We start from the raw sequence: 21,754 nt of genomic DNA on the forward strand, positions 1-21,754 counted from the left end.
AGAAACAGAAAATAGAAGAGTGTCTGCCATCAGCTAGGGGGAGGGTTTGGAAAGGGGAAGTTGTTTGATGAATATAGTTTCAGTTTTGCAAGATGAAAAAGTTCCAGAGATTTGTTACATAACAATGTACATATAGCTAACACTACTCTACGCTTAAAAATGGTTAAGACAGTAAATTTTATTTTTGACCACACACACACACACACACACACACACACACACACAGTAGGCAAGTGGCTTCACTTCATGTTCCTTAATTCTAAAATGGAGAGAAGACCCTCACAGGGCTGGTGTAAGAGTTAAACAAGATGCTATGCAAAGTAAGTGCCCAGTAAGCACCCACTATTGGTAAAAGTGAATGCCACGATTTAGTAATAACTTAAAAATATTTACGTTTCATGAGCCTATGATCATGGAATAAAACCAAGCAGACCACACCATCCGCTCTGCAGTCCCCTAGCACATGAACTCAGCAAGCAGGCATGTGGGCTTCGTCCACCTTGCTTATCGCTGGCATCCAGCAACCTGGACGGCTCCTGGCATTCAGCACAAATAACCTCTCAATGCCCAGAAGCATCAAATGCTTACTAGAAAAAACCCATGATAAGGGAGAGGGAAGACTGAGTGCACAGACCAAATTCTAGAATCTCTGCTTTAGGAACTCAGGGCCCACCCTGCCTGAACTACCAGGTGATTCTTTTAAGTAAGTCATCTCAACCTCTGGCTGATTCACTCTAAGTGGACCCACCTGGCATCTTCTAGAACCACAGGTCAGCCCTCAAGACTTCCTGGTTGAACCTTCATTCACATTCCCCATACACAAAGATGATGGGCCAAAACGGGCCATTCCTGCTCTCAAAGCTCTGCTCACAAAATAGGGGGAGAGGGAAAGGCATGCTACGAATGAAATGAAAAGATGTCAGATAAAGCAAATTCCAAAGAGAGGTGAGGAATTTTCTAGGCTCCAACAGAAGGGCAAAACTAGAAAACATGATACTCATCTGGGTAACTAGAGTTCACTCTAGGATGGATAGTTTTGGAATGAAAAGCCCTTCCCCAAAGAAGGCGATTTTTTGCCAACCTGTGTGTTCTTACCCCACACTGGCCTGGCTTTCCCGAGCCTGGGACCTTATTGGGCGCCTCCATTTCCAACTTCCTATGGGGAGGTGGGGGGAGATAGGGAGAAGACTTGCCAATCTCCAAACATCAGGATTCAGTCCCTGACTATCTTCTCTACCAAAATGCTGACCCCAGGCCCCCTCTTCCCTCTCCCTAACCTCTTGGCCATGCCCAACGCCCTCCAGTCTGGTCTAGACCCACCCTTGCATTCTAGACCTGGGCACCCAACTGCCTAAATGTCAGTGTCCACGAGAACACCACACAAGCACCACATGGTCAGGGAACTAAAGTGACTCCATTTTCTTTAAAACCTCTCAAAGAAGGTTGATAATAACAACACTATGAGTGTTCCAGCCCCCTTCAAAGGCTCACTTACCACATGAGGCAGTGGCTACCAGGCTGGATAACCCAGCTGTAGAACCCTTCCATCACTGCCGAAGTTCCACTGGACAGTACTGCTTTGGAAATTGGGTAGGTGAAAGTAAGGCAAGTAAGGTCCAAACCAGACCTTGAAAGATGGGGGGAGTGGGGTTGTGTGAAAGTGAAGAATCTAAGAAACAGAATGAGGCAGCAGTATGTCACGGAACCCAGGAGCCCAGGGTGCCACAAGATGGGAGTTTTGGTTTCACCCTACATGCAGTGGAGGTTTAAAAGCAGGAGAATAATTATGCTGCAGTAAATCTATTATATTCTGATCACATACTTTTCCACTAGTTTACTAGTCAAGTTTTGCACAGAGCTTATTTAACCACTTCTACCATTTTCTCTGGACAACGGTTTTCTCACAGCTACTCAGAGCCAATCTCCTACTGAATGAGATTGTTCGTCATTTTCCAAAAATCAAAGAAAAGTTTTAAAAGTAAAATGAAAATCCTTCAGGGTACACTTGTTAAAGGAATCACCATCTTTCTAGCATGGAGACAATGCCCATCACTGGAGATATCAAGATCCCTGAAACAACTGCCTCCCTCTCCCTGAGTCATGTTTTAACTGTACACAGGACACAGACATAGGAAACACCTTTGTTCACCATCAAATCCTCACTGCTCACAGAGAACACACAGCACAGTGCCTGACATAGTCCTACTTAGTAAAGTCCAGCACACACACTGGAAATGGGTGCTGAGTGGAGTCCCATTGGTGCGTCTACCTCAGGAAACTCCCCTTGACTGGGAGTCCCTAAGTGGGGAAAAGCAGTGTGAGGTGAAACTCAATTCCACCCGACAATAAGCAGCACTTCCAGATGAGAGGCTCAGAGGCTCACCATAATCTCGAGAGATCGTCCAGTTCACACCCCTGATTTTAACAAGCCCCAGGCCCCTGGACTAAAGACACGCTTACTCCAGTTTACCAACTTCCCCAAACCCCTTCTCTGTACTCACAGACTTTCACTAGCGTATCAAAGGAAAAAATGGAAGTGAAACCAAATCAGGGCAGCTTCGTGTTCTAGTGGAAACTTTTTCAGGTTGAGGTTAATTGCGTTCATGTCAATGTCTTCATGAGAGACTCCTCAGGAGGGCAGCGCTGTTTTTACTGCTCAGATGCCTGGATGAAAAGGAGACCTGCCCAGTCAGGGTTCTGCATCCCTTCTTGGACAGTTCCCCAACCCTCGTGAGCACCTCCAAGGGACAGGTGCTTGCCTGCAGACCCATACCAGTCTCTGTCCAAGCCTCCACTGTCCTCACTGAAGGACCAGACTAAACGCTAGCTCCTTTCCTATGCTCACAGCTAGAATCAGACTGTCTGTCTGTGCCTCTCAGAGAGTACTTCTCAGCTCTACCCTGTGCCACCATCAGAGTTCCCTGAGAGCAAAGCTATACGTGGGGGGGTTCCCTCCTCCCACAGCTTGTAACACAGCAGTCAAAAGTTAGTAGGCTCTGGAGCGAGGCACTGCCATGTACCAGCTCTGGGACTCTGCAACCCTGTCCAAGTGACTGAGCTCTTCGGACATCAGCTTGATACTAGTACCCAGTTCATCAGGTTGTCTTCTGAGGACTTGAGGAATATGTAGAGATTCAGAAATATTTGCTAAAACAGAGTGATCAACAGCAGTGTGCTCAAACCCGTAGTCATGGAGGAGAGCGACCAGCTTTATGGCTCCATACACCATTAAGGCTGACACAGAAATCTGAGTGATTGATGTCTGGCTTCACTATTTCAGAACAGGCATGCGGTAAGAAAGAAAGAGAGAAAAATGAAGGGAGACAGCAAGCATCCATTCAGAAAATGTCATTCTATACTTTATAGGGAAGCCTATTCATAGTCAGCTATTTGCTACAAGCCCTGAACTTTCCACCGAGTCAACAAGCAAAGATAAGCACTGCCTTAGGGTGAACAATGTGAAGTGGGGGTCTGGAAGGCAAGTGGAAAGAGCCACAGGCTAGAGAGGGTCACCAGCTCTCACAAATGCAAAGGACGAACATGAGTTACCAGAGCAAACAGGCCAGAGATGTCCTGAGAGATGACACCTAGAATAGGCAAGCTACAGGAGGCATGCTGCGCAACTCCAAAGGACCCAACAGAGAACTCACTCCAACACTGGTAATTCAAACTGCATTCCTGGGATTACAAACATATGTGAGCTATTACCTTGAAATAGATGAACCCAAAGGTGGTGTTATTTCCAGATTGAGCTAATCTGTCAGCTCAATGGTTTCCTAGCGTCTAAAGGAAAACAAATGAAGAGACACACACAACTTTATTACTTAGCAGCTTTTCATAATTGAAAGCACTTCGGGGCCAAGTAATTTTTTATCAAGATTATTAATGAAAACAGTCTATACATGGATAGATTTCCAAAACTCTTTTCTTGTACACAATCTTATTTCTCCTAATTAGAGAACAGAAAGGGAAAACTGCTTAAGTCATAAAAGTCATGCCTGTTCAATATCAGTACAATTCAAATGAGCAGAGAAATGGGATTAATTAAAGCCAACAACAGTAAATGAAGGAAAATATCCATTAATACATATAAGTTTAATCTTCAAACTTTAGAGATTAGAGTGGGGTGAAGGAGTTTGTAATAAATAGTAGAGTTCTTTTCCATCCTCTGACTCAACTTTGCCCCAATTACAGAAGTATGAATTATTCAAGTTTATGGTATTGTATTTCTTATTCCTTCCACCAGACAGGGATGTTGGGAGGGAGAGCAGAGTGGCATCCTGCACACCACCTGGTGTGTATCAATATTCCTAAGCATAAGCATGTTATGCTGAAGAATGGTACTGTCCAACAAGCTTTGTTCCTCAACCTACAGGTTCAAGTGCATGTGTGAGCAAATGTCCCACAGCAGAGAGCAGACACTAAGCCATATAAGGGACCTCAGCATACATCTTAGTTTGTAAGCCTACTCAGAAATGATCAGGCTGGCTAGCGACCCACTGGGTTACCTTCTGCAGCAAAGGCTCCAGGCCAATACCAAACCCTGGAGACAGTTTTAGCAACAGCAGTGGTTTCAGTGAAGAGCCTAGAACAAAGACCTTCATCTACAGCTGCAGTGAAAGGTCCATTCTGAAATTCCTCATCCCCAGGAAAAAGTGGGGAACACAGGGACCCTAGGCAGGTTTACGCCACTGCTGATACACAGGTTACCTGATGGCTCTGTAAATCCTCTGGAGGATTTTTACAAAGACAAACTAAAATGGGCACTCCACACTATTTCCAAGTCATAAATTTATAAATTCTACAAAAGCAAGATACACGTGAAAGTCTTCAAAACCATCAAGAGACTTTCAATTATCATAACAAATTTCTCATCCTCAGAGTAAAATCCAGGAAATTCATTTTAGTACATGCTCCTTAGATGGTCTTTAGGGCTCAGTGTTCATGCATGTGTGCAATTCTGTCACCACATTTTCAAGGGGACCTCCAACCTCCCCTGAAGTTAGGATGCTCTAGTGAGGCAGGGCCAGTCTCACTCTTGGCCACTGGACTCTTATTATTTTGAGCTCTTTAAAGGATTGAAAATGCTGAAAAACAATTATTATAGTAGAGCTTAAGCTTAACACTTGTTTTTGATTATGGAACTCTGAGTAGACTTTTTGTAATACTACAGGAATGCCAAGCAGCCAGCTTTACAAGAACTTGAGTATAGAAATAGCTTAGCAAATAGCAAAATTACAACTGCAGCTTTTGCAGGCATGGAAAGATAAATGAATCCAGTCTACTGAAATGTTCTCCATTACAATTTCACTCCTGTAAGCATTTACTGGAACTTATTATCTACGTAGTCTCTTATCCAAGAGACCTGCAGGCTCTTTTCCTATAGGCTTCTGCAATGGTATAAGTTGATCTCACCCTGTGTTCCCTCAGGTCCTTTTTCTGGCCAAATTGGACCCTATCACACTGGCCTGAGTTCTCCCACCCACCCAAGTGACTCTTGAGACTTGGCTTGACTCCTCCCAGAGCTTCCACAGCAGCTCCTGCTGTACCTGGCACGAGGTAAGATAAACTGTGCCTTTCATTTCAACCTCTACCAAAAGATCAGGGAGAAACACATCCTTACTCATCTGCATTTTACTCTTTTTATGAGTAACTTACTCTAAACTGGTTTAACTAATTCTGTTTTACGAACTAGCATGGAAAATGAGCTTTCTTTTCAACCGTTCAAAAGTTCTTGCTTCAAGTTAGGGAGCACACACTACTTCCAACACAGGAAATTCTGTTCAACAAGTCTCCCATCTTGCATGCCCCATAACAATGAGCAAGGTGCTACTGGAGCTACTCCTTGGGGTGAGCGTGCAAAGGACAGAGACCAGCTAAGGCACTGGGCTTGAGGCGAGCCAGTTCAGCATCCTCCCAGTTCAGCATCCTCGTTCTGCACATGGTCAGGGATGATCCAACTAGAGTCCTTGGCTACAGGGTAAGATTCATTCTTGACCTGGAAGTCAGAATATCAGCGACAGATCGAAAACAAGCACTGAAGTCACCGTGTGGGCCCCTGGATCCAACTACTCCCTAAGCCTCACCCAGGCTTCTTGTCACATCAGCCAACAAATTCCCTTTTGCTTTAACTAGTTACGTTATTTATATCAGACAGAGACCTACCTAATACAGCCTTTTCCTAACAGAACAGTCACCTTGATAAAAAAAAAAAAAAAAGTTCAGACGACAGAATCTGAGCAACAGCATCCAAGAATAAAGGACAATAGTTTACTGCATATACTTCTTGTTTCACCTGTGGGAAACTACCTATTATACCTTCACGAAAACATGCTCTTTTAACTTCCCCCACCCCATCCCTGCAAAGCTTCTAGTAAGCAGTGGGTACAATAAGGAAAGAAACTAAACATTGATGCCCTTCATTTGCTACTAAAAAGCACATCCAGGATAGTCACTCTTGGGCAAATAATAAAGAAACAGACTGCAAAACAGCCACATACACAAAATAAAGTTACCCACATTACTATCCAGTAGCACTGACTACGTTATTCATACTTCTCTGACATGACACACAGGAAGAAACACATTTTATCATGTACACAACAGGTAAGATCACAATAAAGGTTTTATGAAATATCCTTGAAATGTGTGGCACCCTCTGATTTTTCAGTTTTTTTCCCCCAAAGAGACAGGCTGGAGTGCAGTGGTGCAATCATAGCTCACCATAACCTTGAACTCCTGGGCTCAAGTGCCCAACTTCCTAAATAGCTAGAACTACAGGCACTTGCCACCACACCCAGCTCTCTCTCTCTATATATGTGTGTATTTTTATTTCTATATATATAAAATATACATTTATTTATTTTTTTTTAGAGATGCGGTCTGGCTATGTTGCTTGGGCTGGTTTCAAACCCCTGGCCTCAAGTGAGCCTCCTAAAGTCCTGAGATTACATGAACCACCACACCTGGCCTGTCATTTCCTCGCCCCCACCACCCCAAACACCAATTGCAACCCACTAAACTCATTTCATGACCCATAATTTGAAAAACACATATAAAGAATTATGTTCTACTGTAGTCCCAGCTACTTGGGAGGCAGAGGCAGGAGGATTGCCTAAGCCCAGGGATTCAAGTCCAGCCTCGGCAACATAGCGAGAGCCCATCTTCCCCCCTCCACCCAAGTTTAAGAAGAGTTCTAGCATGCAGAGCCACTCTCAACTTTATTAAATATAAATTATTACTAGAACCCATCTCTTAAAGAGAAAAAAAGAATTACTTTCTCTGAAAATCCAGGTTCTTGTCAGTTTTCTGGAACCCAAACCTATCTGCCCTGCTTTACATATGAAAAACTGAGGCTTGGGAGGGTAGGTAACAAGTCCAAGGACACATAGCAGTCCCAGTCAGCCCACACTGGCACCCACTCCTAGAGCTGGCAGGTCCCACACTCTCCATGCAGTTCTCATTTCAATGCTAACAATAGTGATCCACTCCCACAAAATAGATGTTTCCTCAAACAGTGTGGAAAACGTTTAAAGTATAAAATCCCCAAATTTATCTCACCCTCTTCCCCTTCTTTCACACAAAACAAAACAAACCTCAAAAGCCAATCCACCCACAGGCATGTATGTTACTGCCTGAGGTAGAACTGGGGACATTAGCCATAAACAAGGACACAGGAATTACTAATTCGTGTTTCTGAAAAATTGCATAATACCAAGCCTGACGCTTCTCCCCTGGCGCTGGCTCCACAGTGTGCCAGTGTCTCCTGATGTAACAGCAGCTAGGAACAAATGAGGAGTTTCAGACCAGCATGGAGACAAGACAATAAAGGTGACCACATGCAAAGTAGGAAGGACCTGGACGGCCTTTCTCAAGGTCCTGCAGGCAGAGAGCAGAGCAACACTCCTAGTCTCTGCCTTTCCTGCCTCAAGCATCTTACTACAGTAAAATATGAGGCCCCAGTCAGTACCCGCATGGTCTCATCTTTGTCAAAGTATGTAGGCACACTGATCCCATTTTATAAAAGAGGAAACTGAAGCTCATGGAGATTATGTCATTTGCTCGAGGTCAAGGCCAGAAGGGGGTGGGGCTGGGACTGAGCCCCGATAGAGAAATCCACAGCTCTCCCTCTCTGGTACACAGCCCCACCGAAACCCAGTCACCCCTGTCTGCCACAGCCTGAGGTCCCAGAACCTTCCCACAGTGGGCAGAACAGGCTAACACAAGCCAAAGGGGGAGGGGGGGAATCAAAGAATAGCCTATGCCTATGGTAAATGTGCGTGTCGGGGGGATGATGAGGGGAGAAGTATTTGTAAGTGTGCACAAATCAAATAGAACAAATGTCATATTTATTCAATTTCTTGTAATTTGAAGTTAATGTTCAGATTCCCTAACCAACCTCCAAAAGAAATACAAGCTCCAACTGTATTTCACACAGACAAAAGGCATCCCTCCTGGACCTGCATCCCCATGGCTCCCAGGAACAGGGAGTAACCAGGCACTAACTGGTTCTTCTGGTCAAAAGACCCAAAGTCTATTAGTAGGACCCCAAGCTCCCAGTCAGGAGCTCCGCACATCCAACTGCCTGGTTCACTCTATCAAACCCTTCCATAGACCCTACAGTGTGGAGCCTACACCTTCCTGGGGCCCAGAATCCTTTCACCAAGCCCAGATAATCTGAATCACGGGCAAGGGAGGCAAGAAGGTTCGAAGAGATGTTGTGCCTGTGTTCTGGAAAAAACTTCAGTCTACCAGTGCCTCTGGCTCTCTGGCCATGCTTTTGCTCAGATAACCAGGTTTTCATAAAATGGATAAGTTACATTTTAGACTTGAGGATACACTGGCCCAAGTTCCCCTGTAGGATCATTTTCCCAAACTGGGCAGCAAACATCCCAGGGTGGATGCCCCAGAGCTGCCACATTTCCACTAATCCCATTATCACCACTCTTAATCTCATTATCAGATAAAAACAAACACGACCTCTTTCAATTGCCTCCTCCATGGGTCTCCACCCAGAGGTCACTCAAAAAAGACACAGCACCCCTAGACCTTAAAGTCACCTAGTGCCCTGCCTGGATCAGCTGCTGCACTTCCTAACTGTCAGCAGCTCTACTCTGGCTTCCTCTTCCCACTTCTATTCTTTACCTGGGCAATGACAGCAAGTAGCTAAACTAACCTTGAGAGGGCACCTTGGCATTGGTGCAAATATCTGTGCTTTATGCCCTCTGAGGTACACATACTCTCATCTAACAGATGAGCAAGTGAAGCTCCAGGAAGGATAAACAACAGGCTGAAGCTCACACAGTGGGCAACAGAGCCAGGACTCCAAATGGGGTCTGAGTCTGCCACATTGGTGGTATCAAGAGTCTTTGGAGCAGAACAGAAAAAAGAGACAAGAATAGATGTCAAGAGGCCACTCCTGCCTTCCAGGGTCACCCTCCCTAGAGCATTCTGGTAACACTGGGCTCCTATCTCAGGGTCTGGAGACTGACTTGATTTCAGGAAACAAAGTCCAACTCTGGGCAAGAGAGGGTAGAAAGGTCAAAGAGCAAGAGCCCAGAAACACTTCTGCTTCTCAACACATTTTGTTTTCACACAATCATCATTTGTGGAGGAAAAACATGTTAACCTCACCCTTATAAGCAAGACACTGCCAAGCTCTGATTGGAAAAATGGAAATGTATGCAACCTTTTAGAAAAATAATTTATAACAAATTTTCAACAATATAGACTTTTTGATCTACTAATCCTCTTTCTAGAGATGAAAAAAGAGAAAACCTGAAAATCATGTCCAAATGTCCACAAATAGCAAAATTAAGTTATGGTACATTTATATGATTGTTAAGTATCCACTTAAAATAGAACATTTTGAAAATGTTCACAAGGTAGTACTTAAAAAAAAAAAAAAACTTTGGAGTACAACCCAATTTTGTTACTCAAGTATACGAAAAAGACTGGAAGGAAATAAAAATGAGATTAAGAGGTAACTCCCTAACATGTAACATCGTTTTAACATTTTATATTTTCCAAATTCTTTAAAATGACCACACACTACTTTTATTTAATGAGAAAAACTCTTACAATCTCATTTTCAAGTGATATGGACCAACTAATGCTATTCCCCTCCAGGGTGTGGACAGATTGGGACAGACAGCTTCTTTGCAAAAGGTGACATATTATATGATTCCTGAAATATTCCTGAAATAACAGGCAAATCTAAACACAGATTTGTGGTTTCCAGGGATTGGTGGGGGGAGGAGGGGGAAGAATGGGAATTGACTGCTAACCGATTAAGGATATCTTTTGGAGGGGATAGAAAAGTCCTAAAATTGGTTGCAGCTATGGTTACACAACTCTGTGAATACACTAAAAATTAATGATCAAAATTGTCTTCCCTTGTACACAGCATAAAAGCTCAGGGACTAACTATAGAGATGGACTGGCTGATCATGGACACATGAAATCAGAATCTTAAAAAGAAATGTGTTCAATGTTTTTTTAAAAAGTGATCAAGTTTCTACTGACAACATGAGAGTCACATTAAGAAATGCTACCCATACGTGTGTTTATTACCCACTTCATCTCTCTCTTAAAATACTTTTTGCAGGTCAGGGTTGAACCACAAGCCCAAACCCACTCACCACATTTCAAACTGCTAACTGGGAAATGTACAGTAGACTGTGCATAGAAGCAAATGCATGCCAAGCTGCTCGAACTATTAATAAACTTACTGCAATTCCTAGGACCTAAACATTATTTTAATTAAAATTCACATTCCTTGTAAGTCACTATTGACCAATTATGTCCACTGCTAACAATATTTTTAAGAGGAATATTTGCATTTGGTATTATGGGCATGCCAAATTCCTGCTCAATTGTCTCTCTAATTTATTCATTCAAAGAATGAATGTGTGCTCTTCGTGACACAGGATACAAGCGGATAGGCAAAGCCAAGCAAACCAAACCCTGCCCTCATCAAACTTACATTCTGGTTTTTAAAAACATTTTTACTTAGGGAAATTTTATTTTTACAAACTCACATCTTATGTATTAAATGAAATGTCAGCATCAGCAACGAATTCCCCACAATTCTCACCTTGCAAATATCCACCCCTTTCTAAACATGAAAAATCACAAAGATTTATGAAACATTAATAGCAGTTTCCAACAAGCTTTTTCTTTCCTTTTTATAGATTTGCCAGGAACGTAAAGACAAACTTGGTCTGCTCTACAAATTTATTCAAATTCAGAAATCAAAACATTTTACATCCACATAATCATGACAGACTACAACAATCGGATGTCAGAAGCGTATTTAATAGCCCCAGATCTTCAAATCACTTAGGTACCAAATGGTTCTTGCTTTAAAAACAAAAAATTCCAATCTCTCTCTCAAATCTGTAAATCTCAAGTCATTCAATAACTTGAATTGTGTAATGGGAAAATATTGTGCACCCCCAACCTCCAAAAGCAAAAGTGCAATATAGTACAAAGATCACAACGGGCTCAAAAAGGTAACTTTTGGAAACAAAGTCTAAATTCCTTTAAACAATTCAATAATTTAGTGGAAATTTTACTAAGTGGCCAATGATTCTTTCACAATTCTTAGCTAATTTTTTTCCCCCTCACTGCCCTCCCAAGCTAGGGAAGCTAGGCATATGGCACCCCAAAGTAGCTGAACAATTCTTAAAATGCAGCTACTTTCATGTGCAGGCAAAGTTCCTCATCTTCAGCAACAATTCCGCTGCGCTGAACCCTAACCAAGATACGTGGAGGTGAGCTCTACTCTTTCCAGTTAACACCAACTAAAAGCATCTTAAGAGACTCCGGTTTGAGCCTGTAGATACTATGTTTCCTACCAAAGAGCTATGGCGGTTAACAAGACAGTAATACATTTTGATTCAGATTAGGCTTTTTGTTCTCCATTTGATCAATGGAAACCATCTGAGACATTTATCTTTCCCTGTTTGAAGTCTTTTGGGGGAATGGGTTAGTTACCTACAATGCCTTGGTGGAAAGATAATCCCATCCAAATTAAATCGAAAGAAATGTTTCAATGTTTTATTAAATTATTGGCAAGGTCATAAAACAGATTGTGCCATCCAAAACCTTCCTGAAATTGAAAACACACATTCATAAATCCTTCTGAGTATCGCTTTCTTTACAACTTCCAAGACTACAAATTCCAAGGAATTTGTGGCGAACCTGACAGCTCCATTCATAAAAATCTCCCAACCATTATTACAGCACCAAAGACCCCCTGGCTTAGAGGTACACTGCGACTTGGTTTTTGCAACCACGGACTGGTAGAGCCCTCTTGAAGCTAAGCAAAGACATTTCAATTCTCGTGAAGCACAGACTCCAGAGGTCATTTGCCTCAAACATACACACAGAGATAAATGAACCCAACGACCGAGACTATAAACCCGATGGGGCTGCATGAAACGTAAAGTAAACAAGCAAATTAAAAATAAAAATTAAAAAAACCCCCCACAAAGCGTGCTCTTGAGTAAAAGAGAGGTCAGCCACTCAGCAAAAGCACATGACTCATCCACGGACCTGAACAGAAGTATTTACACCGTCCACTACACCAAAGTGGGATTTCCCATCTTCATCCAAGGCCAGGCCTTGGGGGCATCTCAGTCGGGTGAAGTTGTGCTATTTCCGTTTGCGGGTGGGGGGGGTTATTTTATTTCGCTGAATCACAACTCCCCCATATCCCCACCCCAAACCACCACACACACGACACCACAAATAAATGAGGCCGTGGCAAGGAAGCCGACCAGCACCGACAGAGCAAAACAAAGCACCCACCGAGGGGCTGCCAGGCAGGGAATGGGTGGGTCAAGGGGGCCAAGCTTGACTCCTAGGGCACCGCTCCCGCCCCCTGGGGCCTGTCTTCGGGCTGGCGCGCGGCAGCAACCCCCTCCCTCTGGAGAGGACCTGCCCCTTTCTCTGCAGAGCTCTAGGGACCGCCAGGAAGATGAGGACACGGGAGCGGGGGACGCGGTGCCCCAGCTCGGGCAGAATGACCCAGGGGCCAAACAGAGAGCGCGCGCGGCCCGGCCCACGTGAGCGCCGGAGGCCGAGCCCGCCCGGGGAACCGCGGCCGGGGACGGCGGCGCTCGCGGGCACCATGCCGGGCCCGGACTTACCCGGGCCAGGCGCGCTACGGACACCCCGGTGGCCGCTTCCTCCTCCTCCTCCTCCTCCTCCTCCTCCTCACTTGACAAAATGGCGGCGGCAGGAAGTGCCGGGCGCCTCGGCCCGCCCCCCGCCCGCCCGCCCCGCCGCGGCGCCCGCGCCCCCCGCCCGCGCCCCCGCCCCGCCAGTCGACTCAAGCCAGGGGGCGGCGGCGCGAACGACCGGACGCCCGCGAGCAGCCCCGCCGTGCCGACACCAGCGGCGCAGGCCGTCCCGGCCCGGCGCGAGCGGCGCGGGAGGCCCGCAGGCCCGAGCCCGCGTAGCCCCGGCCTCCCCGCCCCCGCGCCGCGCCGATGGCGTAGGTGGTGGCGCACCGGCCCCATTACGCAATGCAGGTTACGCGGGCCGCGCCGCGAGACCCCACCGGCCGCCCCGCGCCGCCCGCCGCCCAGAAGGGCACCGGTCCTCACCTGAGACGCTAGGCCGCAGGCCGCCCCCGCCGGCCGCCCGCCCGCTGCCGCGGCTCCCTCCCCGGGCTGGCCTGCGCGGCGCCGGGGCCCGCCCGCCGCGCCTGCTGCTCCGCCGCGCTCACAGGCCCCGCTCGCCCGCGGGCACCGCCGGCAGCCGCCGCCGCCGCCGCCGCCACTGCTTCGGCTCCTCGGCTGCGGGAGAGCAGAACAAACAGCCCTGCCGCCGCCGCCAGCGCTCTGACGTCACCGCGCACGCTGCGCGCGCGGCCCCGCGCCGCCACCCGGCGTGCGCGCCCCGCCCCCGCGCCCTACGCGAGCGAGCTCTGGGAAGACTGTGGAGCCGAGGTGAGTGGGGGAGGAGGGAGAAGGGGGCTCCTTGGGGAAGGAACCTCGCAGACTGAGGGAGGGGGCTGAGGGAGACCCGCAGACCGAAGGCTAGGCCTCGGGGAAAGGTGTGAAGGCTGCGAGTCGGCCACAGTTTTCAGAGGGATCTGATGACAGACCCTCAAAGAGAGGGAAGACGGTGAGGAGAGACCCCTTCAAAGACTGGTGATGGAAGAGGCCGAGGGAGGCCCCCCTCGTGGGCGAAAGAGCCGCGATGGGGGTGCCAGGGCTGGGGTGAAGTGAGTTCAGGAAAGGAGGTGAGAGGAGGCTGTCCGCAAGGCCAAGGCTGCATCTTCGTTAGCGCTAGAAGGTGCTGGTCCCCAGGCCCAATGCGTTCTCTCTGCTGTTGTCCCCCTGCTTTCCCCCTGCTGACCTCCTTGTCATTCTTCAGACTCAGCTCCAGGGAGTGTGTACCCCCACTAGACTCTGGGGGGAAAAAAAAATCACACGACCTCTTCTGGGGCTTGCAGAACATCCCACCTGGAGCCCAGAAGATCTTAATAAACATTGGGTAGTTTCCTGATCCCTAAAAAAAGAGGAAGTTAGGCTTAGGTCTCTTGCAGCTTCGTATGATGGTTCCGTGAAATTTTTCAAACCTGGAAACATAACTGCCTCCTCTGCCCTTTTGCCTTTATCTAAAGTCTAGGTAATGAGAAATTTCCATGATGGACCCTTATTTCAGAACATATTGATACAATAGGATACCAGTTAAATCGATTTTTTTTTCCTCTATTGTGATGTTTGTTCACACTTTAACAGAGGATAATCATAAATTTATGGGTCCTAAACAAAGGAAAAACTAAATCCTCCCCTTTATTTTAACAAAGCATGAGGTAAATTATTAGTTGCAAGAGATAAAGGTTGTAATCATAACTGGTTCTTAAAGCATCTTTCTAACCCTGTATTACAAATATTGAAATTTGTAAATATCGTCTGGCTCCTAATTTTGCACACTCTGCAACGTGCAGAAGATGATCAGAAATGGAAAAAGAATAAAAAGGTACATAGTGCTGTGTGAATATGGAATAATCACTGGTTTGTTGTTGGTTTTTTTTTAAGGAAACCAGAATGTATCTATTTTAAGGTTCACTTGCTTGTTAGTTAATCTTGTCTTGTTACATTATCCACTTAATTTATTACTGTTGCTGACAATAAATGTTTTTGGAAGTAATTTGGAGCTACCAATTTGCAAGTCGCATAACAAAATCTGTTACTTTACTATAGAGTCACACTTCATTTTAGACAAACCGTATATTTAGCTCGATATACTGGTCCCAACTGGATCGCTTCTGGCTATTGCTGGAAATTAAATCCAACCTGAAGAGAGTATGCAAGCTGTGAAGACAGTTCCAAAAGCTGTTTCAAAAAATCTTCTAGGATGATGATGTCTGATTCTTTTTGTTTTCCGTGGTGCTTAGCCTAACTTCTCACAGGTAGCTCAAACTCAGAAAATGTTTACCTAGTTGCATCTGTTTAATACAAAGTCTTGTTACTTAATGGTTCACATTTTAAATAAGCTCTTTTTGTCTTCTCCTGTTAGTACCATGTTCATAATACTAAAATCCAGAAGAGATTAATGAAAATATTAAGAAATAAAACTTGAAATACATAAATAATTCTAAGCACTGGTTTTAAATATCTATTATTATTATTTATTAATTTATTTATTTTTAGATTCAGAGTCTTACTGTATCACCTGGGCTTGAGTGCAGTGTGCAGTCATAGCTCACCATAACCTTGAACTCCTGGGCTCAAGTGATCCTTCTTCCTCAGCCTCCCAAGTTGCTAGTGCTACAGGTGCCCACCACCATGCCCTGCTAAGTGTTTTTCTTTTTTGTGGAGATGAGTTCTTGCTATGTTGCCCAGGCTGGTCTTGAACTGCTGGCCTCACACAGTCCTCTTGCCTTGGAGCTACCACACCCAGCCTCCATTATTAATTTTTAATAAAGTAATATGTGAAACCATTTTAATTGAACAATACACAGGAATACAGAGGAAAAATAAAGAATGCCCTGTGTCTCTTCCCCTCCCTGACCAGAGTAACTGCTGTAATCACTTTGAGGTATTCACTCTTGTTTTTTTGTGGGGTTTTTTTTTTTTTTTTTTTTTGAGACAGAGTCTCACTTTGTTGCCCAGGCTAGAGTGAGTGCCGTGGCGTCAGCCTAGCTCACAGCAACCTCAAACTCCTGGGCTTTAAGCGATCCTACTGCCTCAGCCTCCCGAGTAGCTGGGACTACAGGCTTGTGCCACCATGCCCCGCTAATTTTTTCTATATGTATTTTTGGTTGGCCAGATAATTTCTTTCTATTTTTAGTAGAGATGGGGTCTTGCTCTTGCTCAGGCTGGTCTCGAACTCCTGACCTCGAGCGATCCACCCGCCTCGGCCTCCCAGGGTGCTAAGATTACAGGCGTGAGCCACCACACCCGGCCTGATGTATTCACTTTTAGACTTGTATGCATATGATGGCCACTGGCCACATGTGGCTCTTGAGTACTTGAAATGAAAAGACAAATGTAAAACATTTCATTATTAATTTTTATATTGGCCGGGCACAGTGGCTTATGCCTGTAATTCCAGAATTAGGGATATGGACAAGAAACAATACATTTTGTAAGTTTTATTATGTATTTTAGGTGGTGGGAAGTCCTATGAAAAAAAGAAAAAGTGGTCAGGCATGGTGGCTCACACCTGTAATCTCGGCACTTTGGGAGGCTGAGGTGGGAGGATCACTTGAGGCCAGGAGTTCAAGACCAGCCTGGGCAACATAGTGAGACCCCCGTCTCTAAAAAAATTTTTTTTTAAATTAGCTGGGTCTGGTGGTACACACCTGTAGTCCCAGCTACTCAGGAGGCTGAGGTGGGAGGATTGCTTGAGTCCAGGAGTTGGAGGCTGCAGTGAGCTATGATAATGCTGCTGCACTCTGGCCCTCTAGCACTGGCGACACAGCAAGACCTTGCCTCAAAAAAAAAACAACAAGGGCCGGGCGCGGTGGCTCACGCCTGTAATCCTAGCACTCTGGGAGGCCGAGGCGAGCGGATCGCTCAAGGTCAGGAGTTCGAGACCAGCCTGAGCAAGAGTGAGACCCCGTCTCTACTAAAAATAGAAAGAAATTATATGGACAACTAAAAATATATATATAGAAAAAAAAATTAGCCGGGCATAGTGGCGCATGCCTGTAGTCCCAGCTACTCGGGAGGCTGAGGCAGGAGGATCGCTTGAGCCCAGGAGTTTGAGGTTGCTGTGAGCTAGGCTAATGCCACGGCACTCACTGTAGCCTGGGCAACAAAGTGAGACTCCGTCTCACAAAAAAAAAAAAACAAGGACAACAGGAGCTCTCATACACCACTGGACATCAGGCTTTATCTGGTGAGCTAAAATTCTACATACATTATGGACCAGTAATTCCAATCCCACAGAAACTTGCTGACACATTTAAGAAGGTTCAGAGAAGGTTCAGAATGGCAGTGTTCATAAGCACCCACACTGGAAACAACCCAAATGTCCATGGATGGTAGAATGAATAAATTGTAATGAAAATCAACAAACCACAGCTACACCCAACAGCATGAATGATTCTTACCAACGACGCAAAGCCAAAGAAGCAAAGGTATATTGAGTATGCAGTGATTCCACTTTCGTGTAGATTTCCAAAACAGATAAAAATAGATTGAGTTTTTTAGGGAAGTGAAACTATACAACAAAAACAAAAACCAACAAGTAATCACCACTGGTTGGTTACCTGATGGCATAAGGGACGAAGCAGGTGGGTGGGGATGGCAGGTTTCCAAGGTATATCAATGTTCTTTTTCTTTTCTTTTCTTTTCTCTCTTTCTTTCTTTCTTTTCCAAATTAAAGATCCATATGGCCCTACTGATTTGCTTTTTTTTTTTCTTTTTTTCTTTTGAGACAGAGTCTTGCTCTCTTGCCCAGGCTAGAGTGCTGTGCCGTCAGCCTAGCTCACAGCAACCTCAAACTCCTGGGCTCAAGCAATCCTCCTGCCTCGGCCTCCCGAGGAGCTGGGACCACAGGCATGCACCACCATGCCCGGCTAATATTTTCTATTTTTAGTAGAGATGGGGTCTCACTCTCAGGCTGGTCTTGAACTCCTGACCCCTAGAGCCATCCTCCCGCCTCAGCCTCCCAGAGTGCTAGGATTACAGATGTGAGCCACCGCGCCCAGCCTGCTTTTTTTTTTAAATTGAGGTAGAAAACACATGAGTTCTGCCCCTTTGAACAGAGTTTTAATTGTTCAATACATTATTATTATTGATATAAGCACAATGCTGTATAGCTCTAGAACTCTTTCATTTTGCATGACTGAAAAGTGTCCCGTTTTCTTTACTATGCATTAGCTTTGTAGCACCCTACTATATGGGTGCTTTATGCATATTTTTTGTGTTATATTTTAAAATTTTTCAAAGGAGAAAAAAGAATGAGTCATATATATGAGGAAAAGTGCAAGACAAGTTAATAGAAAAAGTTAATGATGAGCCCGGTGTGGTGGTGCATGACTATAGTCTGTTTCTCAGAAGGCTGAGGCGAGGGGATCGCTTGAGCCCATGAGTTCAAGGCTGCAGTGAGCTGTGATTGTGCCACTGTACTCCAGCCTGGGTGACAGAGCGAGACCTCGTCTCTTAAAAAAATAGCATCTATATCTAGATGTATACAAGTGTTCCGTGATAGGCAGTTTCAAAGCTGGCTCCCAGTGATCCCTGCCTGCTGGTGTTCATACCTTCTGTAATCTCTCCTTGAGTGTGGGCTGGACTTGGTGACTCATTTCTAAGGAATCAAATACGTAAAAGTGATGGGAGCTGGGCTCAGTGGCTCAGGCCTGTAATCTGAGCACTCTGGGAGGCTGAGGCAGGAGGATCAGTTGAGGCCAGGAGTTGGAGACCAGACCCAAGCCTTACAAAAAAGAAGTTAGTCAGGCATCGTGACATGCACCTGTATTCTCAGGTACTGGGGTGGGAGGTGGGGAAGTGATGGGATGTCACTTTTGTGATTACATTACAAAAGACTTGACATAAATCTAGCACTTTTTTGTGAGTTGTGGGGGGACAAGGTCTCACTTTATCACCCCAGCTAGAGTGCAATGGCGTCATAGTTCACTGCAGCCTCAAACTTCTGGGCTCAAGTTCAGCCTGTCTCAGCCTCCCAAGTAGCTGGAACTACAGGTGCATGCTACTACACCTGGCTAATTTCTGGGGGTGGGGGTTTGTTTTGTTTTTTTGTAGAGACAGGGTCTCTCTCTGTTGCTCAGGCTGGTCTTGAACTCCTGGCCTTAAGCGATCCTTCCACCTTGGCCTCCCAAAATGCTGAGATTACAGGCATGAATCACCACACTGACCTATCAAGCACATTTTGCTGTAGCAAGCTGCCGTGTTGGAAAGTCCTGTGGGGCAAGGAACTGAGGGGTAGGTTCCGGCCAATAGCCAGAAGTAGATCCTTCCAGTCTAGCCTTTAGATGAGACCACCGCCTTGACAAACACTTTTACGGTAGCCTTGTAATTTAAGCTAAGGACTCAGCGAAGCTACCCCCGGCTTTTCCTCATCCGTAGAAATTGTCAAGTGTGTACTATTTTATGCCACTAACTTTTGGAATACTTCACTAGACAGCGATAGAAAACTAACAACATACATCCTGGGACCATATATCCCCTTTTCCTAGTGAAAACATTTTTCAGCCTTTGTGAGGTCAAAGAATACTGGCGGGCAGATTCTTCCTTCTCCCTTTAGCTCCTTCTGGTTTTGCCATTGTTGAGCCAGACAAAGTGTATTTCAAACACTGGGGAGAACCGTTGTGATCTTAGTTCGTGGGTAATCGTATTATCATTCTCACTGTCCTCCAATGGGGAGGACTTGAGTACTTCAGTCTCTCTAAGGAGGCTACAATTTTCCTTTGGGGGACCATTGTAGCAGAGAATTTTCACATTTACACACTCTGTTACCCTGAAGTTAGTCATTGTCCCATGGGGGCTTAGCCCTAAAGAGGACAATAAGTATATAGCAGTTCTTTCAGAGAAAATTTCCTGGAAGCAAATAAGAAAAATTTGCATGCATTTCTGATCTCTCCTTTACCCCTATTTAGAGAAACGTTCCTAAATCTTTGTATGCATCGGAGAATTTAAATTCCCCAAGCAGGCCGGGCGCGGTGGCTCACGCCTGTAATCCTAGCACTCTGGGAGGCCGAGGTGGGCGGATCGTTTGAGCTCAGGAGTTCGAGACCAGCCTGAGCAAGAGCGAGACCCGTCTCTACTAAAAATAGAAAGAAATTATATGGACAGCTAAAAATATATATAGAAAAAATTAGCCGGGCATGGTGGCGCATGCCTGTAGTCCCAGCTACTTGGGAGGCTGAGACAGGAGGATCCCTTGAGCTCAGGAGTTTGAGGTTGCTGTGAGCTAGGCTGACGCCACGGCACTCACTCTAGCCTGGGCAACAGAGTGAGACTCTGTCTCAAAAAAATAAATAAATAAATAAATAAATTCCCCAAGCATTTCCCATAGGGCAGGTTCAGGATTTGTGTGGAGTGGGTTGCTCGGGGCAGGTTGCTGGGTGCAGGCATGATGGGCTGTGCACCCACACTGCCTAGGCCCTACGGACATAGAAGTCCCGCTTGTTGACCTGCGACTCACGGGCTTAGACTCCCCCCAAAGATACATTATATACTTTATGTTCTTTTTTTTTTTTTTTTTTTTGAGACAGAGTCTCGCTTTGTTGCCTGGGCTAGAGTGCCGTGGCATCAGCCTAGCTCACAGCAACCTCAAACTTCTGGGCTCAAGCAATCCTCCTCCCTCAGCCCTCAGCCTCCCGAGTAGCTGGGACTACAGGCATGCGCCTCCATGCCCTGCTAATTTTTTTTTCTATATATATTTTTAGTTGGCCAGATAATTTCTTTCTATTTTTAGTAGAGACAGGTCTCGCTCTTGCTCAGGCTGGTCTCAAACTCCTGACCTCGAGCGATCCACCTGTCTCGGCCTCCCAGAGTGCTAGGATTACAGGCGTGAGCCACCACGCCCAGCCTACTTTATGTTCTTTATTCAAAGAATCCAGCTTCAATGGATTGGCTGGAATTATATAGTATCGGTGGGAACAAATGGTCTTCCACATAAACTTAGTGGAATTGACAGGAGAAAGATCACTGAGGGTGTAAATATACTTTAAAAAGAAGTATTATAAGGATGCTAGCATTGCACTGGAAGTTCTAACCAGAGCAATCAGGCAAGGAATAAATACGAAAGGCATCCAAAGTAAAAGTCAGTCGAAATCAAGCAGCGGGGAGGAGGGGAGGGGCGGGGCAAAAACCTACCTAATGGGTAGAATGAACGCTATTTGGGTGATGGGCACACCTATAGCCATGATGCAGGCATTACAAAAGCTATTCATGTAACCAAAACATTCGTACCCCCCTTAATAATGTGAAATAAAAAAAATTAAAGGCATCCAATAGGAAAGAAGTAAAACTATCTCTGTTCACAGATGACATGATCTATAGAGAGGAAATCCTAAAGAGCCCTCACACACAGAAAAACCTATTTGAGCTAATAAACAAAATCAACAAAGTTACAGGGTACACGATCAACACGCAAAAATCAGTTGTGTTTCCATACACTAGCAATGAACAATCCAAAAATGAAATTAAGAAAATGGTTCCACAGTGGACACTCAGAGAGGTGGGGTAGGGTGGGAGGGGGTGGCTGATGGGAGGTTGCTTGGTGGGTACAATGTGCCTTGCTCCAGTGATGGATGTACTGA

The 21,754-nt window shown here is 45.5% G+C and overlaps 1 protein-coding gene across 2 annotated transcripts in view; it reads right to left on the minus strand.

Annotated features, from left to right (window-relative positions):
• Positions 1–13,848, minus strand: part of BRD4 (bromodomain containing 4) — an 88,541-nt gene extending 74,693 nt beyond the window's left edge. The window contains exon 1 of one of the 2 annotated variants that reach the window (XM_069477976.1): positions 13,614–13,700. The gene's annotated coding sequence lies outside the window, so the exon portion shown is untranslated. Of the gene's footprint in view, positions 1–13,613 lie in introns of both variants that reach the window. The other variant, XM_069477986.1, reaches the window with a different exon arrangement.
• Between the last annotated feature and the right edge of the window lie 7,906 nt (positions 13,849–21,754).

The sequence above is a fragment of the Eulemur rufifrons genome, chromosome 2 (assembly GCF_041146395.1).
Source record: "Eulemur rufifrons isolate Redbay chromosome 2, OSU_ERuf_1, whole genome shotgun sequence".
Lineage (NCBI taxonomy): Eukaryota > Metazoa > Chordata > Mammalia > Primates > Lemuridae > Eulemur > Eulemur rufifrons.